The sequence below is a fragment of the Sminthopsis crassicaudata genome, chromosome 2, assembly GCF_048593235.1.
Source record: "Sminthopsis crassicaudata isolate SCR6 chromosome 2, ASM4859323v1, whole genome shotgun sequence".
Taxonomy (NCBI): Eukaryota; Metazoa; Chordata; class Mammalia; order Dasyuromorphia; family Dasyuridae; genus Sminthopsis; species Sminthopsis crassicaudata.
Window position 1 is genome coordinate 317,031,921 of NC_133618.1, and position 16,165 is coordinate 317,048,085.

Genomic DNA, 16,165 nt, shown 5'->3' on the forward strand with positions numbered 1-16,165 from the left:
ACAACATTCTGAGAAGGAATCTATTATCTCCACCAGACTTACAAAGAAAGTTAAGAACTCTTGTCTTAGATAAAACCTATGTGACTTCTTGGGAGTACTCAAATTTGGATTGACACATAGAGTACTTCACACGATTTCCATACATTATCTCAGCTATGCCTCAAGACAGACTTGTAAGGTACATGATATATGTTGAATATACAATGTAACAATATAATATTATATACAATTATAATGCTATATATATTGTCTATATCTTGTAAGGTGGATGATATTATCATGATATGTTGAAATTACAATATAAGAATATCATATCGTAATGTATACAATATAGACATTATGTATTTGTATTCGTACATATTATTGTATATATAGTATATAGTATATATGTATAATCTTGTAAAGTAAGTGATATATTATGCAGATGAAAAAAATGACTTTAAAAAAGTTTAAGTGACTTTCCCAGGATCACACAACTTATTAAGATCCAGGGGAGTATTTGAACCTAAAAATACTGCATTCTATTGATTGGTTATACAGGGCAAAGTTCCATGATGCCAACTCATCAGGCACATTCCAGAGAATCAGCCCACAGCTGCAAAAAAAATATCAAATGTATTATCATACCTAGGAGAATGTTTCATTTCCCCCTTATGTCATGGTCCCTTTTCCCTTGTCCACCTGAAAGCCTTCACTGAAAACATAGAATGGGCTTTAAAAAGAATGATTGTGGTAGATAGAGATGAAATGAGTAGACTGAATCTAATATGCAAGAGGTAATTTTTGCAGGCAATTGACTTTTCTTTCTAGCATGCATCAGTGGGCTTCTTGTTTATACTTTTGGATATCCTTTGGGTATCCAAAGGATAAGAGGAATAATTTGTGCTTTTCAAGGAAGGAATGGACAATTAAGGCCTTCTCTCCTTTTGATCATCACTTTAGTCTTCCTTTGATCCTTAAATAAAATCCAAGAGATTCTTCCATCCATCTTAAATCACAGGTCCAATCATGTCATTCCCTTGCTCAAGAAGTTTCAGAGTTTGACTCTCCATCATCACTTCACAATTTGGCTCCAATCTATCTTTCCAAGCTGATTATTTATTACTTCCCCTGAAACAACTCTATATGCCAACCAAACTGGCCTATTTACTAATTTCTGGAGCATGATTTTCCATCTCTTATCTTTTATAACTTACATGCAGGATACTCTTTCCTTACTCTCACTTCTAGAAATTTTCACCTTCTGAAATTCCACATCATGTTTACTTATGTATTTACTCACTTCTCCCATTAGAATTTAAATTCCCTATGGGCAGTGCCTTTTTTTCTTTCTTTCTCCTTTATATTACATGGCCTAATATTGTGCCTCTTTTTAAAAATAATGTACTGATTTTTTATATTTATATATTTTATTTTTAACTTCCATAGCATAGGATAATAAAAAAGACAATTGCACATGAAATGGCAAATCTATTATATACAACTTGCCATTTCTTTTAATTATATAGAAGACTCTTAACACATGCTTGTTGAAGAGAATAGAATGAAGCCAAGTAAAATCAAAATTTATTTAGTACCTACATTTTGTTAAGGATTTTGTGAAGTATTTTATTGATGTTTAGTTATTTCAGTTATATTTGACTCTGTGATGATATTGGGAGTTTTTCTTGGCAAAGTAAAGTTGTTTGTCATTTTCTTTCTTAGCTCATTTTAAAGATGAGGAAATTGAGGAAAACAAGGTTAAATGAATTGCCCAGGGTTACCCAGCTAGAATCTGAATTCAGGAATATAAATCTTTCTGACTCCAGATAGCCACCTAGTTGCCTCCTGCTAAGCATAGGGGATATTTCTTGTTGTTGTTGTAGTTGTTGCTGTTGTTTATCCTTCCTTCTATAAGAAAGCCAATGACATGACCAAGATGATGTCTTGACTTACAAAGAAATTCAAAAAACAATCTCTCTTCTTGAGGAACTCACCATTTAATGGGGAAGGCAACATGTAATCACTACCTAATTTTGATTATCCATCTTCTGAGATTCTTTCCTCAGCCATGTTCCATGACAGTATTTCTAAACTAAATATCTGAATCCATGTCACCTTTGTGGAGTTTCTATGTCCAGTTCCTCAAACCATACAAGTCCAATAGATGTTCCAAGAAACAAAGGAAAAAAGACTGAAAATAAAGTGAAATTTTTCATCCTGAGACCAGAGGAGGGATATCTAACCTGTTTATTTCAGAAAAAAGAAAAATAGTTCTTTCTTCTGTGTTGCCTAGGAACTAGAAGGTTTACAACAGGGCTCCAGCTTTCCCCAGGGCAAGAGGATTATCTTTCTGCTGAGTTTGCTGAACCATTATTTATCACCTGCCAAGATTGATTACTCACCCCGGGACAATGACAGGCCTTCCTTTCCCCTGTTAATTACTGTCATCATTAATATCCATGTCACTAATTAGTATTCATTCACATTGAAAATTCCTTCTCTGCTATCATATCAGCTCTCCCCTAGGCTCCTGAACCCAACTTCAAGTTTCAATACTATCTTCTACTTTTTAATCAGTATAATGCCCGTTCTTCCTAATGGACCTGTTGCCTTTCTTCCAATCTCCCCTCAAAGGGTGCTAGATTTCTGCATAAGCAGAACACCAAAAAGAACTGCTATTAGGGTATTCACTCAGGAAATCTTTCCTTTCTTTTTATTCCTCCTAACATCTGGCTTTTCCTTCCTGATTTGCCACTCTCTGTAAGTGAGACAGCTCTCAACTGAGGACTCTCATTACCCGAGTCCAGATAATCTTAACATTATCCCTTTGCTTGGACCCTGTGCAATTGAGATTGGCCATTAACTAACTTTGGGGTCTTCATATCTGTGCCTTCATATTTATATGAGATAATTTTGGCATGACTATCCAGTGGCCCTATCCCAAAACTATTCTGAGTGTCATGCGTGCCTCCTGAAATAAGCAGAAATAAAAATTGGATGCTATAATGAATCCTAAAGAAAAGCAGTACTATTTACTTTGAAAGAGTTAAAATGATACTTCGATGTAAATATGTCTTGTTGTTTTGAAATTTTATTATGGTCTTTTGATTCTTATGAATTTTTAATTCTTAATGCTATGATTCTTTTGAACTTTAGCTTTTTCCTTTGGTCAGAATGATCACCTTTGGGATAATACCTAATATTTCAATAAATGAATGAGGGTTGCAAAGAACTATATATTCATTGTGCCAGTCAAACCTACCAACAACCTTTGTAAAGTTCTATGAGTGTTCTTATTACCATTTTCCAGATGAGGAAATTGAGCATCAGAGAGGCTAAATAATTATCATAAGATCATACTGCTTTTAAGGTCCCAAGAAAACCAAACCAAAAAAGTGATGAGATACATTACATTTATCATTGAACATTTAAGGGACTTTTCCAAAGTTCTTTTGAGTATTAACTTATTAACAGGCCATGAAACACTGAAGTTTGATAGATTTAAGGGGGCATAGATGGGTACAAGATGAGATTTTGAGTAACTAATTTATGAAGCTAGGAAAGCAGCAAACAATGGACTTGCCTCCAGTACATATACTAACTACTCACTAACTTCTTTCTTAGCTGCTTATTTGGAGGAGACCAATAGGAGAAATAACAACAACAAACTTGGAAAACAGTGAATGAATTCAATTTTTAATTCAATAAACATCTCAAGTGCCTATTTTGTGCTAGGCACTGTGCTAAGCAGTGAGGATACAAAAAGAGGCAAAAGATTCTGTTCATCATGGAATTTACAATGTAATGGTTGGGTGACAACATGCAAACAAATATATACAAAGTAAGCTACATTTATGGAATAAATAGGAAATAATTAACAAAGGAAAGGGGACTAGAATTAAAATGGGTAGAGTAAGGCTTTTTATGAGGTGAGATTTTAGTAGATTTAAAGAAAGCCAGGGAGGTTAGGAAATGAAGTGGAGAAGGGAGAGTATCTAGCCATAAGGGACAGCCAGAGGGAATGCCTGGAGCTGAGAGATGTGAATTTTTTGTTGTCAAATAGCCAGGAGGCTAGTATCACTGGATCAAAGAATTTGTGTTCTGGAGTGAGATGTAAGAAGATTGAAAAGGTAGGATGAGGCTGGGTTATGAAGAACTTGAATGCTAAATAGAGCACTTTCTATTTGCACCCAGAGGCAAGAAGAATCCACTAGAATTTATTGAGTAGGGGTATGACCTGAACCATAGAACTATTGGATGATTATTGGGCAAATAGCTTTGGTTGGGAGAGATGAAAAATTAGAAAATTCACAGAATCATCATTCTAAGTTGAGCATGAAGTCTCACAGAAGAAATGCTGTCCTGAATCAAGAAGAGTTATTAAATAAAAGAAAAAAAAGTTTTTATCTTTTTGCTCTGCTACTTGCTTCCTGGGTGGTGAAAATAAGTACAGCCAGTTAAAGGATCATATATGATTGGGCTTTTGTTAATCCCAAACTTTAAGAGTTCAAAGGCTTCAACTTTCAAGCCTCAAGTAGGAAGAGGAAAAGACTACAACTGACAAAGACTTATTCAATTTAGACAAGATGCCCTAAATGGAATCATCCCAGCCTTAGAGTGGAGCTACTTAGCAGTAGGGTCAATAGCAGAATGAAGAGTTAGCAGAGAAAGGACCAAAGAGACAAGCAAAATATTTTTTCCTCTTGATTACTTTTTTTGAATATCAAGATTTGGTACTCCTTTTCTGAGAACTTTACCCTCAAAATCAATGGGGAAAAATGATGCTGGAATCAGAGAACATGAATGTCAAATGTTGTGGGAATCTGGGCACAATCTGCTTTAGAAATTGTCATTTTTATAGCATTTATGTATTTCTTAACTACTTAATATGTATAAAGCTGTGGTACAACTTTTCTTAAGTTCTTATCTTAAATTTTAGGTTCTGTGTTCCCGACCCCATTATCCATAAATCCTGTGGGTTTTATTGCACAAGACAAGTTTTTATTTTTTAAATTTCAGAATACTGTACATTATTCTGATGAGGTTCTCAGTAATTAGGTGCAGTTGGCAGAGAGGGACTGGAACATTGATGAAATTGCTCTCTGAGTCAGGCAGGGAAGGACACTGATAGAGATCAATTTAGCATCTTAGTTCTACCTTTTATAGAGATTGTGGGTAGCTATACCTTACTATATCTCATCAGAAATCCCAGTTATGTCAGACTTCTGATATTACATTTCCCCTAAAAATCTGTGCATGGCTAACATTATCTTTGCTGAACCCCTTTTGGGTTGGTTATAGGCTGCCATGGCACTCTGCCTCATGGTGTCTTTCCCTCTCCTTTCCCCATGTGGTGTCTCCTCTCAACCTTCCATAATGCCTTATAGTGTCTTTCTCTTTCTTATAGCTAATTCTTTTATGATACTGCCAGCTAAGGGCATACTCCAATCTCATAAGGTGTTTCATTTCTCCTGGCTAATTGTGAGTTCCACTAGGGAACTTGTCTTTTCCATTATTAATTATTAAAACCCCTTTCCTTGGTAATTCTATTGCTCTCCCAATTCTATTTTATATTGACTACTCCTGGTGTCTAATTGTATCTCTTCATTTTGTCTGTAACCTTTCCCCCTAAATAAACCTACCTTCTTCCAAAGAGAATGAACATTGTGAATCTTCACAGTACTGAACCCCAATATTTGGTGCCTACAATCACATTATTTAGTAACCAAGAATTGCTATTCTAAATCCATTATTCAGTGCCTTCATCAACCATATCAACCTCTTAAAAATATTTTGGTCTTCAAAAAAACATTTCAAAACAACACCCACTTTTTTCAAGACATTATTCTCTGTTTGTGTTCCATATAGCAAAGGTTGTTTCAGAATATACAGGAAAAATCTGAAATGCTAGGATTGTTCCAAGGAGCTGTGTATTAGTGGTCTGGTATATACAAGGGTTTCTTTATATCACACAGCAGATTTAGCCCTTCTGGGGCATGCCCAAATGTTACATATTTCTAAAAATTGACTTTTATGTCAAGGAAGGCATACCAAAGAAAAATAATAAAATAAAATTCTTCCTGGTAAATTCTTGGTGACAAAAATTTGACTTGGAAAATATGTCCCACCATATAATGTGGTGTTAGCTAGCTACCTGCTATGTCCATCATGAACACATCTGTCTTCAGGGTCAATGCCTATGGGTTTTGTTGCCATTTAATTTTCTGACTTTTCATGATTCCATTTTACAAATGAGGAAACTGAGGCAAGTACAGTTAAGTGACTTGCTCACAGTTACACATCTAAAAGGTATCTGAGGTCAAATCTGAATTCAATTCTTCCTGACTCCATACCAGGATCTTTAGCTAGTGCCTCATCTAGCTACCCCTCAAAGCCTGTGGACTGGTAGATAAAAACCGATAAACATTTATCATCTATGATTAATTTTCCAGGAATATTATTGGAAAGGGAGGGTGTGGATGTAAGGGATATAGTTCTTTGTCCAACTGTATTTATTCCACCTGTCTCAAAGAATGAGATGGAATCTACAAAAGCAGATTATACAGGTCCTTTTTTCTGGCTAGGAGCCCGAACCTTTTAAGATATTGTTCTTATTAATTCTCTCCACTTGGAAATTAATTGAGGTTAAAAAATAGTGAGGATTTGCAAACATTTCTGTTGTTGCTTGCTTTTAAAATTCATCTCATTACACATGGAAAGAAAGAAGTATTTTTAAAAAAGTACAAATTTAAAGCCTTCTTTCTTTTCTCATCCCTGAGAATGACAAAGGACAAAAGGAAAAGTCACTCTAGCTTGAAGTCCCTTGGGAAAATTTGTAAACTCCCTCCCCTCAGAGCTTGGAATAGACTTCTCTGTGTCCTGAGTCTAATTTTCCTGCTCTCTAATTCAATTGCCAGATTGAAAAGCTATTTAACTTAGCTTGATCCATGTGGTGTTTCTTCATTTCTAAATAGAAAACTCACTAAAATGAACTGGTCGGAAGGATTAAAGCTAAAAACACCTAACATCATTTTGCTCTCACATGTAGAGATGAGTAACATTACTGAAAATGTACCCAAAGCAGAGTGGGTTGGCAAAGTCTCTCAAGGGAGCCATTTGTGGGCCAAGTTAATCACCTTGATCTTTTCCATCAGCATGTGCCAACTGCGCCACTCAGTGCTGTTCAGCTTACACAACAGGAAGACAATCAGCCTCTGAAAATGACACAAGGCTCCACATTCTACCCCTCCATCCAGTTTCAACCCCACACCCTCCCTCCTTCCCTCCCACTTCTCTGTAATTTAAAGCTTCCCAGTGCATTACAAAAAATAATAGGGGGCAGGAGACCAGGCGAGGTTATTACTAACTCATAAATCAAGTGGGAGGCTTTTAGGGGTGGTGGCAAGGTATTTGAGATGGGCTCTCTTGGTTTGTTATCTCACCAAAGCCCCCACAATTGATTCATAACCTCATAATCCTTCTGTGTCTGCATCCTAAGTCTTATATCTAATTGTCAGCAGCTGAGTACATGATTTGCACGAGGGATGCTTGATGGCAGCAGATGAGGGGGTGGAGGAGAGAGTTTTGTCAATCAAAAATGTCCAGGAGGAGGCCTAAGGCACGTGGGATTTAATTAAACAATCAGCTTATTAAAGGAAAGATGAAGTATTGTTTCATTGATTAAGCTTCAATTCTGGGAAAAAGAGGATCCCAAATTGAGTTTATTATAACCAGAGGGCATGGCAGAATGTATGGTTTTGTGTATTACCATCTAAAGCTTAAAACAACAGCAACAGATATATGTACACCCAATGCTTTTGGGAAAGGAAAAAATACAGCACTATGATTTCAATATAAGCTGAATCTGAGGTATTATGAATGTTTTTAGTGGTTGTTAAGAGTTCAGTAAAGAAGAAAGAAAAGAAGAAGGGGAAAGAAAGTGGGGAGCAGAAGATAGTAAAGTAGGGACCTATTTTTTATTACCTCATGTATGCCTCATCTGTGACAATTTGATTCTTAAATATGGCTCAGGAATATTTTATGTTTAGATTGATTTGGAAGCAGCCACCTTCTTGAGCAGGATAGAATAATAGAACAGTTCTCCATTTTATGCAAAGGCTTGCAATGTGTAGTTTCAGACTAGCAATTTGATAATATAAATAACATTATTAGGGTAATAGGATAGATAACACATTCTTGGCTAGATCATGAGGTTCCATTAAAGGTCTGCAAACTATTTCTGGGATAAGAAAAGCCAATTGTGACCAGAATCTGAAGTAGATTAATACAACACACAGAACTGAATAGTGAGTATATAGTTACATAAATCAGAGTTTTCCATTCAAAATATCTTAGTTATAAACTTTCCAAAAAACCCAAATAAACCCTTACTAGTAAAAAGCAGTGTTGAATCTCCACAAGTCTTGTTATTTCCTTGTGAGGCCTCTCTCTGGGGCCCTTCCTTTCCCAAAGAAGGGCAGTTCTGTTTTGTTCTCTCCTGTGCACTTTTTTTATTTTTATCTATCTCTCCCTTCTCACTCAGCCCTGGATAAGATTACAATTTAACATAAATACATGTGTGTGTGTTTATACACACTTATGTGGTATATGTACATATACATATAAGCCTATATACACATACATCTGTATATAAATATATACATATATGTAAAACCATACTGTACAATATTTCTAATTATGAGATCTTTTCTCCAGTCTCATCTTTCTTGACTTCAGTGAAATATTTGATACTGGTGACATCATTTCTTTTTCCTTTTCATGACACTCCAGCTGAGCCACTAAGTGCTGTTCTTGTCCTCCTCCTACTTATCTGATTATTCCTCCTCAATTTCTCTTGCTGGATCATCATTCACATTCACCTCCTAATTGTGAGTATGCCCCAAACTTTGTACTATGCTACCTTCTCTTTTTCTACATTGGTGTTCAATTATTATATTTCTGCAGTTAATTCCCAGATTTATATGTCTAGCCTTGGTCTTGCTGCTAAGTTCCAATTTTTGCATAAATAAATGCTTATGGATATTTCCAGATTGATGGTTCACAAGAATTTCTAATTCAACATGTCCAAACATAACTTTTTTTCTCTTAAAGCCCACTCTCCTCATCAACTCCCTATATCTGAGGGTGTCACCAAGCTTGAGGTCACCCAGTTTCATCCATTGGTGCTATTCTTGACTCTTCATTCTCTCTCGATCAGTTACCAGGTTTTGTTCATTCTATCTTCATAGAATCTCTCACATCACATAGAATCTCACATCCCTTTTTCTCTACTTATACAGTTAGTGTTAAATTGTGTCTTTGTGATGCCATTTGTGACTTTTTTGGTAGAGATACTGGAGTGGTTTGCTATTTCCTTCTCCATCTCATTTTACAAATAAGGAAATAGAGACAAAATTAAGTAATTTGCTCAGGGTCAAGATCTCATTCATTTTTTTTTTCTGGACTACACCAATTGCCACTAATTTGTCATTCTACTTTTGGTTTCTTCTTTTTCAATCAAATATAATTGCCAATGTGACTTTTTTCCTATCTTATCCTTTTTTTATTCTGAACTTAATAGTAGTAAAATAACATGAACATTTCCAAATGGAATTTGGGATAGAAGTATGAAATCCTAATGTCTCTTGTATAGAGCTTACTTTTATTAGCTTTGTAATAAATTCAGCATGTTAATCTAACTTCCAAAGCTGTCTTGCTTGTCTGTGGTTTTTTTCTGGTCTTCCTTCTGTTCTCTTCTCATTCCAACCCTTTCTTCATAAATTCCCAATTAAAATAAGAAAAGACTCTAACATGTATAAATTAAGAAAAATCCTTCATTAATCATGTCCAGAAATGCATTTTTCATTTTATATCTTGAGCACATTACTTTTCTGTTGGTGATGGGTATGCTTCATTATCAGTCCACAGGAATCATGGTTGGTCATTGCATTGATGAGAGTTATTAAATCATTCAAAATTATTTATATTTATAATGTTATTGTTTTTACACAACAAATGGAACATAGAAAGTGCTTAACAAGTTTTAGGTGATTGATTGTAACTTTTAATCTTAAAGAATTGCTTGAGGCACTAAGAATTAATTTCTTATGACCACAAGGCTAATATGGGTAAGTGGCAGGTCTTTCTCCCTCAGAAGCTGGATTTTTATTAGGCCAATGGCCTCTCACCTTTTACAAAGAGAAAGATGCTTAATAAGTATTTGTTTAAATTTTTAAATGAGAAAATACATCAAGAATGGTCACTATGACCATATAGTGTAGAGGAGATTTCTGGTTTTACATTTACAGATTTACCATATACGAAATCCATTCAAGGAAACACTCTGAATTCTAATTTAGGCAGATGGTAGTAGGGTAGATTGGGGGAGATAGGTATTGCACTGGATAGAGCACTGGGGCTGGAATTAGCAAGAGTCATTTTCATGGGTTCAAATACAGCCTCAAACACTTAGTAGTTGTGTGACCTTGGGCAAGTCACTTAATAGTGTCAGTCACTTAATAGTGTTTGACTCAGTTTCTTTAATTGTAAAATATCCTGGATAAGGGAATAGCAAACCAGTCTGATTTTTGTGTCAATAAAGTCCCAAATGGGATTACAGAGAGTCAGATGCAACTGCAATTATCAAACTAAAACTAAAACCATAACAAAAATGGTAGGATACACAGAGAAAGAGCTAATAATAAAATATTCAAGAATTGTTTATTAAGTATCTACTATGTGAAGAGCATGAAGACACTGTGTTGGACTCTGGGGTAGATAAAAAAAATGTAGATAAGGCATAGTTGAATAAGATGCTCACTTATAAAGTAACCATAATATATATGGATAGCAAGAAAGCATATATACATATATGTAAATATATATATTTTGGTTCAGGATGATTCACAAACCACTGCTGCTATGAATTCTGCTTTACAGATTAATTCACTTTAGTATTATTTGCTGCAAGAGGACCTTTAGGGACTGAATATCATGTTTGGCCATTGCTTATTTTTTGAACATGGTTTCTCCAAATCTGATAGAACTGTAGAAACTTATAAATTTCTCTCCTACTTTTAGAAATAAGAAAGCACTGAATTATCTTTGGAATAATCTGAATATGAAACCTTTATCGGTGTTCTCAAACTATCAATTCTAAAACAATGTCCTCTTCTGCTCTCTCTAATCACCCCAGGAAGGAGTTCTCCCTTAAAGTAATTGCATGGGGAAACCCAAAAGCCCCCTTCCAAGTATTGGTAGCCTTTCCCCCATGCCCTGAAGGGATTAGGAGAATAATCTACCTAATAGAAGGAATTGATTACTTTTGGTTACCTGTGCCCAATTCAGGCAGGGAACAGAGAGACAAAACTCTTAAAGGAATGGTCATAGATCTAGAAGTATTTAAGAAAGAAATTCTCCAGGAGAAAAGTCTGTTTGTTCTAAAATGAGAGAGCAAAATAATCTTATCAATCTACCCTCATAACATTGCTTTGATTAGAATAATGATAAATTAATACAAATTATTTCTGCAAGGCTTGGGCCATAAAGTACTGTATTAATATTTTTCCTTTGCCAGAAGGCAAATAGTTGGGTGAGATGTACAATTTCAGAAAGAGTCTTAGAATTGGAATCAAGAGACATGATTTCTAATTCTGCTAGCTATTAATCTGCAAAGCTATCTCAGTCAATTTAATTCCTTTCTTGGAGTCTGGTTCCTTCTCAGCAAAATGAGGAAACTGGACCATCTGATTTCAAGTGTTCTTTTCAGCTTTAACATGCTACAATTTGGGGATTCGATTCAATTCAACAGATATTTATTAAGCACCTACTACATACATAATATTCTGATAAATGCTGAGATTAAATAACAAAAATTAAAAAATGAGACATTACTTACTGTCAAGGAGCTTAAAGTGAGGATAAAGTGTGAATACAGGTAAATAAACAAAAAGTAACTTGAGGAGGGTGAGAAAGCACTATCAACTTTGCATTACATATAATTATAAAATATCTTCAGGGACAGGATTTGACTTGGGATTCAAAGGCAACTATTTAATAATCAGAAAATCAGGTTCTATGTCACCTTTTTTTCCTGCTTCCCTGATTTCTGCAACAAAAAAGACAATTACCAATATTTATAGAAACTAACTTCTTTGCCAGTGGTGAGACTAAAGAGACAGCCAAAAATGTCTATTTTCTCCTTTGATTTTTAATAAGTTTAAATTTGTTTTCTCACTTTTCGATCATTAAATTACAGCTGGCTCACTGAAAGCAGCTTGTACAACTTAAGATCTTGGCCCATTGCCAGACTCTAATGTTTAGACACTGCTGCTCAAGCTGTCACAATAATTCAGCTACCAAACAATAAGGGAAGTGACTTCAAGACCCCAGATTCCCACAGCATTAAAAGACTTTGGAGTTGAATTTCATTCATTAGGTTCCATGCATGTTTCCAGTATCTGGCACCTATTTTGTGTGGCCTCACTCCAAATCAAGAACAACTAGCTTTCATTTAGAAGCATTTTTTCTTACTTTACCAATATTAGGAACATTTTTTCTCAGAGAAAAGAGAGAGGAAAAGCAAATATTTAAATATGTTTGAAATTGAAATGAAGAGTTATTATATTGAAGACCTCTCAAGGAAAGGATGATATAATCTCATCCTTATAATAATTTCAGAAATTCCATAACACACCACTGTTTCATCCTGTATAACTATATTTATAGATGCTCCACAGAAAGCCCCCCTCGTGTGTTAGAGGGTTTCCTCTAAGTGTTTTTGAATTTCATGGGTATCCTTGGAATGATTCTGCTGTTAATCTGATATTCCTCACTTTTGCTGACTAGCTGTTCTTTTCTGTCTTCATTAGGAATGTGCTAGAATAGATCATATACAGATCATGTCATCCACTGTGTTTGAGTCATCAACAAATTTAATTCTTAAAAAACAGTGCTGTTGAAATATCAATAACTATCATAGAAAGCATGTAGGGTATATTGATATAAATTAAATTCAATGAACTTGATGCTATTTGAGTGGTCTAGATCCCTGGTAACTAGTGGTTAGGATTTGTTACTCTCACTGCCACGGCCTGGGTTAGATTCCTGGTCAGGGAACCATAAATATGATGCTGTTTGAATGGTTAGATTCCTGGTGGTCTAGAGGTTAGTGGCTATAAGAGAATTATTAAGAATCCCCTTTAAATTGGCCGCAGGTTTTAGGAGTGAAAGAATTCACTCATTCCCAAATATTAGTTGCAAAATGAAAGTTTATTGTTAGCTAGAAATCAGTTACCAAGAGACTGACTTCTATAGTGGCAGATCTATAGAAAATGGAGTTTTGTACCGAGAATGCAGTTCTCAGTGGACAGAAGGCCCTGGCAATAAAGGAGCTACCCAGGTCCATCTGCAAAAGACCTGTGTCTTGGTGGGAGTTGGGACAGCCCGAGCAGAGTAGAAACAGTGGGGACTGGGGCAGCCCAAGCAAGTCAGATCTAGTGGGGGCTGGGACGGCTAGGATCTCCTATTGGAATTCAAAGGGATACTTTTTGACCAGGTTTTGTAATTGAATCAAAGGCTCTGGCATCCTGGAAAGACAGCTTGTCTGGGGAGGATATGCCTCAGCCAGGAGGGGCTGAGAATCTTGATCACAGATTAATAGGAAATACAGTTTCTTAAAGGGATCCCAACCAGCTTCAAACTGACCACTCAAGTGCATATCATAAGTAGGGAAATAGGTATTTTTTTATCCATTTAGTTTTTCCTGTATGAATTGTTAGGTAGATTTCTTTGAATTATGCATTTTTGAATACAAAGATAAAATAAAACCATCCCTTTTCTGAAAGAATTTCAGACTTATAGAATAACAGATATACACTGATATATATGACACACATTGAAAATTAAAATGCAAATTTGTTTATGGCAAGTGCTTAGGACAGGTAAGAAGTGTAAAGAATATTCAGATCAAGGAAATTTGGGTAGTTAGGGATGGGATGAGTAAAAGCTTCTTCGAGGAAGTAATATTTGATGGATGTCTTTGAAAGAAAGGAAAACTTGTGACAGGTAAAAATAAGGAAAGGAATACTTTCTAGCTGCAGGTGCAGCAGGAGTAAAGACAGAGACAGAAAGGTAAAATAAAACTCAATGACAGATGTAGTATTCCTAGAGATGAGATCAAGAATTCATGGAAAACATGAACTAAGAAGAACCATATCCTGCTTTGATAACCTATGTTAGTAGATTTTGTTAAATTGAATCCAAGGCATTTGAATTGTGCCAAGTAATATTACAACATTTCACAATAATCAATTTTATTTGTTCTGTTTGTGGGTATCAACCAATCAACATTTATTAAATAGCTACTATGGCCAGGGACTGTGTTAAAGAATTAGTTGACACAGTGGATAGAATATTGAACACAGGGTCAGGAATACCTGAGCAGAAATGTCCTTGGGTAATTACTAGTTGGGTGACTTTGGGAAGGCTACTTTACCTTTGTATGCCTTAATTTTATCATATGTAAAGTTGGGATAATAGTATTTACTTATCAAGATAATTATTCAGATAAAATGAGGTATCTTAAATACTTTATAAGTCTTAAATATGTAATATGTATATTATATATAAATACATAAATACTATTTATTCTTGTTCTTGTTCTTAGAATACAAAGACAGAAAATGAATAGTATCTGTCCTCAAGAAGTTTACATTTTTTCAAGGGATATTTTCTGTTTTTTTTATATTGGACTAAGAACTTTACCAATGAATACAATTTTAATTTTGTAAAAGTTGCTTTATGGGATATTTGTCCAACTTGTAAAACAAGGATTGCTCTATTATAACTAAATACATGTAGCAGATACTGTGCCAAATAGTCACAAAGTATGTGAGTGTACTCAGGGAGGATGATACATAGACTCAAATTTAGCATATTCTCTAAGCCAGAGATGTCTCTCTCAGCCAGTGTTACTGCACTCAGCCTACACCATGACCAAATGTGGGCTGATCCAGATTGAAATGCAACTGTGAAACCTTTGACAAAATAAAAAGACAACAAAAGATGTATAACATTACTTTTTAAAATGAAGTCAATATACAGCCCATAGAGATCATTATATGTGGTTTAATGGCTCTATTTCTATTTGAGTTTGATATTTGCTTATCTAATTATTCTATTCTCAAACCCTGTAAGACTATTTTCTAAAGGTCTCCTCTATGAGAATTAATCAATTTTTTGAAAAAATTAATTTTGTCTCAGTGATGAGACAAAAGAAAGAGACCTGCTTTTTAAATGCAATAGGTTCCTTTTCAATATGATTTGCTGTTGTTTAGACTTCAGTGGTATCTGACTCTTTGTGACCCCATTTCAGTTTTCTTGGAAAAGGTACTGGAATGGTTTTGCATTTCCTTCTCTAGCTCATTTTACAGATGAGGAAATGGAGGCAAACAGGGTCATATAGCTAATAAATGTCTGAGGCTAAATTTGAACTCAGGAAGACGATCTTCCTAATTTTAGGTCAACATTCTATCCACTGTGCCACCTAGTTGCCTTTTTGTATAATTAGAAAATTCAAATTCTTTAGTTATTTTTTTAAGTGAACTTCAACACCTCCCAAAAGAACATTTCCACATACACAGTAGAACATAAAAAGAGGTTTGTATATATAACTATGAATTTCCACTTAACTTGAAGTTAAGAAATTGAAGCGATTCCAAGAAAGCATGTTTTTTCCCTTTTTACTGTTTCCTTTTTTCTTGATTATATATTTACATTAATTTTTAATGACATTTCTGTATGCTACAAACATTTTTGTATATGTGGGTCCTTTTCCCTCCTTTATGATTTCCTTGGGATATAAACTTAGTAGTAGCATGGCTGAATCAAAGGATGTGCACAGTTTTATTTATATTTGGGGATAGTTCCAAATTGCTCTCCAGAATTATTGGATTATTTCACAACTCCTTCAACAATGCATTAGTATCCCAGTTTTCCCACATACCCTCCAACAATTACTATTATTGTATTCTGTCATTTTAGCCAATTTTAGAGCTGTGAAGTGGTACCTCAGAGTTGTCTTACTTTGCATTTCTCTAATTAATAGTGATTTTAAACACTTTTTCATGATTATAGATGGCTTTACTTTCATCACCTGAAAATTGTCCATATCCTTTGACTATTC

General features: G+C 34.9%; 1 protein-coding gene across 2 annotated transcripts in view; it reads right to left on the reverse strand.

The window, feature by feature from the left end:
• RGS6 (regulator of G protein signaling 6) overlaps window positions 1-16,165 on the reverse strand; it is a 657,670-nt gene that overhangs the window by 162,311 nt on the left and 479,194 nt on the right. The gene's annotated exons all lie outside the window — the stretch shown is intronic.